General features: G+C 41.0%; 1 pseudogene; it reads left to right on the forward strand.

The window, feature by feature from the left end:
- Positions 1–2,474: 2,474 nt before the first annotated feature.
- On the forward strand, positions 2,475–5,181 carry LOC137500465 (endoplasmic reticulum-Golgi intermediate compartment protein 2-like; annotated as a pseudogene).
- The last annotated feature ends 4,403 nt before the right edge of the window (positions 5,182–9,584 follow it).

Genomic DNA, 9,584 nt, shown 5'->3' on the forward strand with positions numbered 1-9,584 from the left:
AGAGTTTATCACCAAGTTATTAAATGGCTGCCATTACCTTAATCTGCAGTAAAGCTCGATTAAGGGAGAGACGCCCCCGCCTCCTCTATTAGCACACACTCAGTAAACTGCACGATAAATAAGACAAGTTGGTTCGAAAAGGTACCGGCTTTTATACCTGAGAGGAAGATTTGAGAGAGCTCTGGGCTAAAGCTCGACGCACCTCCAAATTTTATTGGATAATTAAATAACCACAAGACAGATTTGATTGGTTACAAAATAAATATACAAAATTTTCTATTGGCCGACATCACAAGTTGGCAGGAAGAGGTAGAGGTGTAGCAAACTGTGATACCCAAAAAAAAAAAAACAGACTAGTCAACACAGTTTAGGAAACCTCAAAATAAAAAATTACTTTAGGATTTTATTAGATCCTCTTCACACTAGAGGGCATAACATACGTTTTTATGGTAGAGACATCTGTAGAGAAAAGTCCAAGCTTTTTGTACTAGTTGTTGCAATCATTATATTGAAGATGGCATTCTTCAAGGCGCTTCATTTGTATGAACGGTGTACCTCGCGGTACAATTTCCAAACCCATGAATATTTTTCTATGATTCCTTTGTATTACAATTAATAATGTTATAGCTACAATCTATACTAGAATCAGTGAAGTCCATCAAGTGTAAAAATTTTTTTCATGAAGTTACTTTCAAGCAGTCAATTTTTCATTAATTTTCATTGGAAAATATTTTTTTAAAACTTAACCAATGAAGCTAGCTCAATAATTCTAGTATTTCTTCTTCTCTGTAAAATGTACATGCATGAAAAATTTCATCTTAATATCAAAAAAACTTTCATAGTTATCAGGGAAACGGTTCTGAAAAATAACAGTTACGGGAAACGAGCAAAAAACTTACCGATAAATGGCTTGCTTGGGTGACAGGGCTTCACCTTTTTGGTCATAACTATGAAAGTATTGGAGATATTACAAAAAAATTTGCACTCTTATAAAGAGAAAAGTTCAATTTTAAACGAAAAAAATTTAAAAAATGAAAAATCACATTTTTGGTCAGTCAAAGGTGTTGGTCCCTACTTAAGCAACTGTGGTACGTGGCTACTCAAGGCTGCGAAGTTCTTATGGCTAGTCAAAAATACACTATGACTAAAATATAGTGTGTATTTAATTTTGTATAAGGAGACTATTTAAATTTGTGTTGCTCCTATACGAACTAATTGTATCTGGGGTAATAGAGTATTGGTCAGGTTAGGATGATCCAGCTATGGTATGTGACAGTAGGCAGTACTATTTGTGACTGTCTGGCGGCCATCTCCAAACCAGGCAAACTAAGGGAGAACCAACGGCCGTGGGCGGAGGAGTTCTCCCGTAGCAGGTTTGATGAAACCTGTGTGTAGGAAATGACACACAAATTTATCACATCGCTGCTGCCTTGCAGATTGGGTAGAAGACTATCAAAGACTTAAGGGAATTTCTCCCTGACAGAAAAACCTCGCCAGCAAGCCATGAAGGGGAGAAAAACTGGCCACTCGCTTTCAACAGTAAAATGAGCCTCGGATGTAAACAGAAACCAAGACATAGACCTCCTTCTACGTATAATTCTGGTGATGATGATAGTGGTAAGCCCCAAGTTAAACGGAATTATTCAAAGAAGAAAATTCCTGAACAGAATAACAGATTCAAAATTAAATCATCAAATAATGTAACCCTGACTGCTAAATGTGAGGAGCTTGTAAGTCTCATGGAAAAGAGAAAGAGTGAGGTCCTTGGACGGATTGAAACAAAGTGGAAAGGGAAAGGAAATGAATTGCTGTGGAAAGGGTACAAACTCTACTGGCATGGTAATAAGAAGGAAAGAAGGAATGGTGTAGCATTCATAATCAGCAAGAACATCAATGCTGTAGCTGAGATAGAATATGTATTAAGCTACATCAGAAAATCAACAAAAACACCCTGACCATTGTTCAGGTTTATGCTCCACAGACTGGGTGTAGTGAGGAAGAGAATGATTATTTTCTTCAAGAATTAAAGAGTACCACGTCGAACAAGATAATTGTCTTGTTATGGGAGATCTAAATGCTCAGGTGGGAACTGTTAAGGACATTGTATGAAGTAGTGATCGATCCTCATGAATATGGAGATAGGAACCATGAGGGCGAATGTCTCCGTGGCTTCTGTATATGAAACAACCTAATAATAAAAAACACCAGGTTCAACAAGCAGCTGAGCCAGAAAATCACATGGTACAGCTGGAATGGAGAGCAGAAATCTCTTATTGACTATGTCATTGCAGACAAAGAGGTTGGAGCATTTATTAGAGATGTGAAAGTGCTGCCAGGGGAAAGTTTAGGTAGTGATCACAAGTTGCTAGTAACCACCTTAGGAAACATCATGGTAGAAAAGATAAATACCAGGTGTAAACTGAAGTCAAAAGTTTGGGAATTGGAAGAAACCAGATAAGAGGTCTGAATACCAGATGAGAATTAGAGACAAACTGGCCAAATGTGAAGTGGCAACAGCTGAAAAAGAATGGCTTGGGTTTAAGAAAACCTTGGTGGACACTGCAGTCAATATTGTTGGCAAAACAAGTAGCAGAGTAAGAGAGAAAGAAACCCTATGGTGAAAGGAAACTGTCCGAACAGCAATAAAAGAGAGTAATGAAATGAGGAAACTCAGAGATAGAGAATGTCAGAAAGGTGTGGAAAGGAATGAGGAGAAGTTAGAAGAACTCAGTCAGCTGTACAGAGACCTGAAGCTTAAAGTGTAAAGAATCATTTCTAATGAGAAAGAGAAAACCTGGGATGAATTCACACAGAAACTAGAAGAGGACAGCAAGAACTACAAGAAATTATTATATCAGGTGGTGAGAAGCAATAAGAGCAACTATGAAGGAGTAAAGGGCCTAGAGAAAGAAGATGGAAGCATCACTCGGAATGACAAAGAGATAAGAGATGAAATGAGACAATATTTGAAAACTTGTGTAATAGTGAAAATTTAAATAGCAACAGCAGAACATGGCATAAGAAAATATTCAAAATGTGGGGTCTCCTATAACATGGATGGAAGTGGAAAATGCCCTAAAAGATATGAGTAAAGCCAAGGAAACAGGCGTAGATGAGGTAAGCGCTGACATGATCAAGGCTGTTGGAGTGCAAGGATTGCAGTGGTTGTTCAGGAAAGAAGAAAATCTACACAAAGACGACTGAAGGAGTCATCATCCCTCTATTTAAAAAATGAGACAGACTGAAATCCAGCAACTACAGGGGCATCACTCTTCTATCTCATGGATTCAAAATAATGGAACAAATCATAGAACAGAGATTAAGAACCACCATTGAACTACAGCTTGAAGAGGAGCAGTATGGTTTTAGAAGGAGTAGTTCAACAACAGATCTAATATTTTCTATAAGAATAACCATTGCCAGAGTTGTGTCCACATAGGGGTTGGATATTTGGAGTGATTTGAGATTAAGCAGGGTATACAACAAGGCAGCGCATTATCCCCACTTTTATTCATCATTGTAATGGATGAAATAATGAAAAGAGTTAAGAAACTCAACAACAACTCTTCAATTTAAAGCTCTTGCCTTTGCAGGTGATGTTTTGATGTGGGGTGATAGTGAAGCTGAAGTACATCAGAAGCTGAATGACTCGAATGCTATATTCAAGCAATTTGGTCTCAAGATAAGCAAGTTCAAAATGACAGTGTTGCCTGTTAGTTGACAGAACATCCGTACTAACATCTCTCTAGATGGATTTAAGTTGGAACGAGTCCATCAGTTTCGTTATCTTGGCAGTGTAGTAACAACAGATAGCCGACCATCTGCAGAAATCACTAGTAGAGTACAGTATGGAGCATAGTTTTAAGATTTGGGAAGGACACTGGAGGACATCATTAACAACAGAACGTATCTCAATTAGACAGAATGGAAGAGGCTTGCCAACAGCACCCGGGAAACTGGAACTTATAATGATGATTATGTTGACTACATGGCAACACCATTCATGGAATGATCTGACACACCAGAACCTGGTATTCTGTTCACCAAGATGCAATGTTGGATTTTACCAAGGAACCCGGTGTTGTCCTAATGGAGAGGTTGTACAGAGGAGCCGACTGCGCATGAGATCATTTCCTCGTTGGTGAAGACTCGGGATGATGTTTACCCTCTTACAGAAGAAGGTGTGGCAGTAGAATCTACCCTGGACATTGGAAAACTGCAGCAAGGTGTAATTAAAGAACAATATGTGGTAGATACCATAATTCGACACAGAGGGAAACAAATTTCATTCAAGACTATTAAGTAATTGGATGCATTTTCGAAAGTTCCAGAATCGTACGCGGAGACTTCACTTTTTGGAGGCACATTGGGGTTGGTTACCTGCATTCTAATAGCATTCCTGGTGTGTATTGAAGTGAAATACTATTTCAGTAGTCGCTTCTTATTCAAATTTGTTCCAAATACTGATTTTGATAAAAATTGAAGGTAAATGTGAATCTCACTGTAGCAGTGCCATGTAGCAATGTTGGTGAAAACATCCTTGATTCAACTAGTCAAAATATTCTTGAATTTGGAAATTTGGAGCAAGAGGACATGGTTTGAGTTGAGCTCTGAACAACGGTACCATTTTGACAGCGTACGTTTTGCTAATTACTATCTTCTGGAAGAATTCCATGCTATTCAGTATCTACTGTGGAAATCTGGACAGTCAATTTTGTTTAGGGATGTGCCGAAAAGAACAGTAATCCCTCCATATCTATGTGATGCTTGCTGCATCTTTGGAAGTTTGATGCTGAGCAAGGTTGCTGGGAACTTCCAGATCACAGCTCGATGGTCTCTGGCCCTTCCTAGAGATCATGTTCCTATTTCAACTTTCATGTCTGATTCAGACTACAATTTTACCCATCGTATCAACTGTTTCTCATTTGGTGATCCAAGTCCTGGTATTGTTCATCCTTTGGAAGGTGATGAGAAAGTAACCAATGAAAACATGATGTATCGATACTTTGTGGATGTGGTTCCTACGGATGCTGAGACCTTTCTCACAAGACTCACTACTTACCAATATTCTGTGAAAGATCATGATGGCAGCCCATTGACCACAATAAAGGTTCTCATGGTATCCCTAGTATCTTCTTTAAGCATGATATGAGTGCTCTGCAGAAAGGCAGAGAGCTGTGACTAGGATACAGGCAAGTGAAATGAAATTTCTGAGAAGCAGGACAAGAGTGACAAGAATGGACAAGATGAGAAATGAGAAGGTTAGAGATATACTTAGAAAAAAAAAAAAAAAGCCTCTAAAGAACAGGATAGAGGCATCTAGACTTGGTATGGAAACATGAAGAGAATGACAGAGGAAAGGATGCCCAGGAGGATGCAAGAAATGGAGGTAAAAGGAAAATGTCCATGAGGAAGACCAAGAGACAGGTGGATAAAAGGAGTGGAAAGGTATATGCAGAGAGGAAGAGAGGACTGGGCAAGATTGAAGAGAGATAGAAGTGGTGGGAAGACAAGAGGAGATGGAGAGGCTTATATTCCAAGTGGACCTGGCCAACAGCTGGAAACTGCTTATGATGATGATGGTCATGATGGTAAGATTGCCCTGCAGGTACATTAGCAGCTAGGAACATTTCTTCAGAGGCCAATGGTGGTGGTAGTGATTATTGTTTTAAGAAGAAGTACAACTAGGCAGCCATTCTCTATATAATACTAACCAGAGGAAAAATGGAAGGGATCCAACACATCGAAAAATGAAGATATTGGCCAAAGAAAGACGAGGACCACGAAGTGCGTGGAAATGAAAGGCTCTCTACACCTCAAATACCGTTGTGGTCAGAAAAGAGGAGGAGTTGACCAAGGGAGGTCAGATAGGATAGATGAAAGTGAGGAGCCTGTTTTAAGAGGAAGTACAACTGGGTAACCATCCTCTATATAACACTAATCAGAGGGAAAAATGGAAGGGGTCCGGCACTTCGAAAAATGAAGGTATCGGCCAAAGGAAGACAAGGGCCACGAAGGGCGTGAAAATGAAAGACTCCCTAGCCCTCGCAAACCTAATAGCGTCGGGGTCGGAAAAGAACAAGAGTTGACCAAGAGAGGTCGGATAGGATAGATGAAAGTGAGGAGCCCGGCACAAGTAACTGGAAGCAATGCCAGGACTCAGCTAAGGGCCCCGTGGTCGCCAACCCACGCCCCATAGTTCAGAGCTCCTGGGGCCCCTTTTAGTCGCCTCTTACGACAGGCAGGGGATACCGTGGGTGTTATTCTACCGCCACCACCCACAGGGGGGTGAAGGTATCGACCAGAGGAAGATAAGGGTCATGAAGGGCGTGAAAATGAAAGACTCCCTAGGCCTCCATGCGTAATACCGTCGGGGTCGGAAAAGAACAAGAGTTGGCCAAGAGAGGTCGGATAGGATAGATGAGAGTGAGCCTGGCACAAGTAAGTGGAAGCAATGCCAGGACTCAGCTATGGGCCCCGTGGTTGCCAACCCACGCTCCAAAGTTCAGAACCCTTGGTGCCCCATTTAGTCGCCTCTTATGACAGGCAGGGGAAACTGTGGGTGTTATTCTACCGCCCCCACCCTCAGGGGGCGTAGATCAGCAGGAATTGTTCTCGTGTTCCATATTTTCACAATCAACATGTGTGTATGCTGAATTAGTAAAGGACCATCCTCCTTGAAGGGCTCGGATAGAATTCCATCTTGTCTGGGTGCCTTTTTATACTTCAGCTGTTGAATGGTCTTGTCGATTTCTTGAATATAAGAGACTTCACCTAAGTGATCTTGAATGGGCTGTTGTGGAATATCAGCAAACACATCTTCCTCGACATGTAAGATTCTGTTCAGGAGGTATTGAAAATATTCTTTCCAATGGGAAGCTATCGAGTCAGGGTCTTTAAGAACTTCAGTACTGTCTTTGGATTTTAGACAATTAAGATCTTTGGTGGAGGGACCATAAATAGCTTTGGTAGCACTGAAGAAGGCACTAGTGTTGTTGGAGGCGATTAAATTCTCCATTTCCAATGATTTGTTTATCCACCATTTATTTTTGATCGTCCTGCATCTCTTCTGGACTTCAGTTTTGAATTGTTAATATCTCTGTTTCTTGGGAAATGAATTTTGATCATTTTGCCAAGCGTTGTAAGTTTTCCGCTTTTCATCAATTAGGTCACATATTTCTTTGTCGTTCTCGTCAAACCAGTCCTGATGTTTCCTCTTATTAAAACCAGCTGCTATAATAGCTGATTTAAATAATGACCAGTGCTGCTCAATATCTTCTGGTGGTCAAAACCGGTACTGCTTTTAATCAAATAAGAACGTAATACCACATATCTTATTTTCCTTGTATTGAATAAGTTGAACCACTTTATTTCTTGTTTCAATTTAATTGTGATACAGTTCAATACGGAACATTATGAAATTTTTATCTTTAAAACACACTAATATTGTTGATTAAGTGCCAGTGTTTTGATCTGGGATGTTGCCATGTTGTTTTAAATCTATCCTTCTGGTGGAAGAGTGTATTTGTAATTACCAGATCATATTCAGAACACTTCATGAAGAGGAGGGTTCTATTTGCGTTGACTTTGCCTACAATTCTCTGCCAACCCGAACATTAAAGTCTCCCAGCAGAATAAGCTTATCTGACTTGAGCACATTCGACAGGAGTTCATCAAGTTGGTTATAGAATGCTTCCTTTTGATCGTCTTCTGACTTCAACGTTGGGGCGTATGCATTGATTACTGTAGCTCTTTGGTTGTTCTTGAGTTTCAGACGGAGTGTCATGAGTCTTTCATTAATTCCAGATGGGAACTCATCAAGATTGTGAATAAGCTCATTCTTTATTGCAAAACCTACTCCATGAATTCTTAATTCACCTTCATTTTTTCCTTTCCAGAAAAATGTATGGCCACCGCTATGCTCCTTGAGCGCGCTTGGTTTCACTAAGAGCAGCAATACCTATGTTGTATTTCTTCAACTCACAACTTATTATTGCTGTATGTCGCTCTGGTCGGTTATCTACATCAGTGTCCATTAGAGTACGAATATTCCAGGTAGCTATTTTCATGTTGCAAATCCTTCTTTTGTTTCTACTGCAAATTGATGTACCCACTGAACGCAGTAATCCAGTCAGGTGAGATGTTAGACTGCCTATGTTTAGGGCACCTTTTATAGCCCTCTCCCCATTCAGGGTGAGCGGAGGGGATCCTAAATAGGACTCTCAGTCACGGGTGTAGCACACGAGTTGCTCTCCAGTCTGTCCTCGAGCAAAATGGCAATCACACACTCGCCGCCTCATCACTAGGAGCTCCCAGATTACACTATGCTGCCCCTGTCGCAACTTGCCGATCGCCGCAGGACTTTGATATTGAGCAGATGGTATTGCTTTCCCTACGACGCCTGTGTATGAAATCTTTTTAGGTGGGAATGCTGGTGCACATCAACAGTCACACGGCCCTTTGTCAGTTTCAGGACGCTGGCCCAGTGGCGTAGAGTCTACGATGACGATATCCAAAAACTGCTGCGGTTGTTAGACCTCTAGGACATAATCTGGTGTAGTTGGAATTGTACTTTATTCGACATTTGGAATAAATGTATCCTCCAGGAGCGTCTTTCTAGTTGTCGACTATCTCTGATTGCGCTCCTATGGTTACAAGCAGTACAGTATACCACATATGCCATAGCGATCACCACACCTTAGTGAATGACAGGGTGGTGATCTTTCTACACTGATCTGCTCACTGACCCAGTTTCCCGCTGGGGTTGGATACCCAACCTTTCACTGGGTTGCTCAGTTCAAACGGGGGTGGTGGTGATTATTGTTTTAAGAGGAAGTACAACTAGGCAACCATCCTCTATATAACACTAATCAGAGAGAAAAAATGGAAGAGGTCCGACACTTCCAAAAATGAAGGTATCAGCCAAAAGGAAGACAAGGGTCACGAAGGGCATGAAAATGAAAGACTCCCTAGGCCTCCATACATAGTACCATCGGGGTCTGAAAAGAACAAGAGTTGACCAAGGGAGGTTGGATAGGATAGATGAAAGTGAGGAGCCTGGCACAAGTAAGTGGAAACAATGCCAGGACTCAGCTAAGGGCCCCGTGGTCGCCAACCCATGCTCCAAAGTTCAGATCCCCTCGGGCCCCTTTTAGTCGCCTCTTGCGACAAGCAGGGGATACCGTGGGTGTTATTCTACCACCCCCACCCACAGGGGGAGATTGTAGAGGGAAGACTGAGGTTGAAACTAGAAAAGGAAGTGAAGGAAGGACAATATGGATTTAGAAGAGATGGATCAACTATTGATCTAATTTTTACATTAAGGAACATGATGGAGAAAAGATGGGAGTTCAGGAAGGATTTAGTGATGACATTTGTAGATACTGAGAGGACATATGGCAGTATACTATGGCAACTGTTCTGGGATGCATTGATAATGAAGGTAGGCAGAGCAGAAGTACAAATGACCAAAGCCATGTATGAAAAGTGTGTAAGTAGTGTGAAGACTAAGATAGGAGAAACAAACTGGTTCATTGTAAAAAAAGACAAGGTAAAGAACTGATAGAGAATCTGCCACTTGGGTG

Source organism: Anabrus simplex, chromosome 4 (assembly GCF_040414725.1).
Source record: "Anabrus simplex isolate iqAnaSimp1 chromosome 4, ASM4041472v1, whole genome shotgun sequence".
In the NCBI taxonomy this organism is placed as follows: Eukaryota; Metazoa; Arthropoda; class Insecta; order Orthoptera; family Tettigoniidae; genus Anabrus; species Anabrus simplex.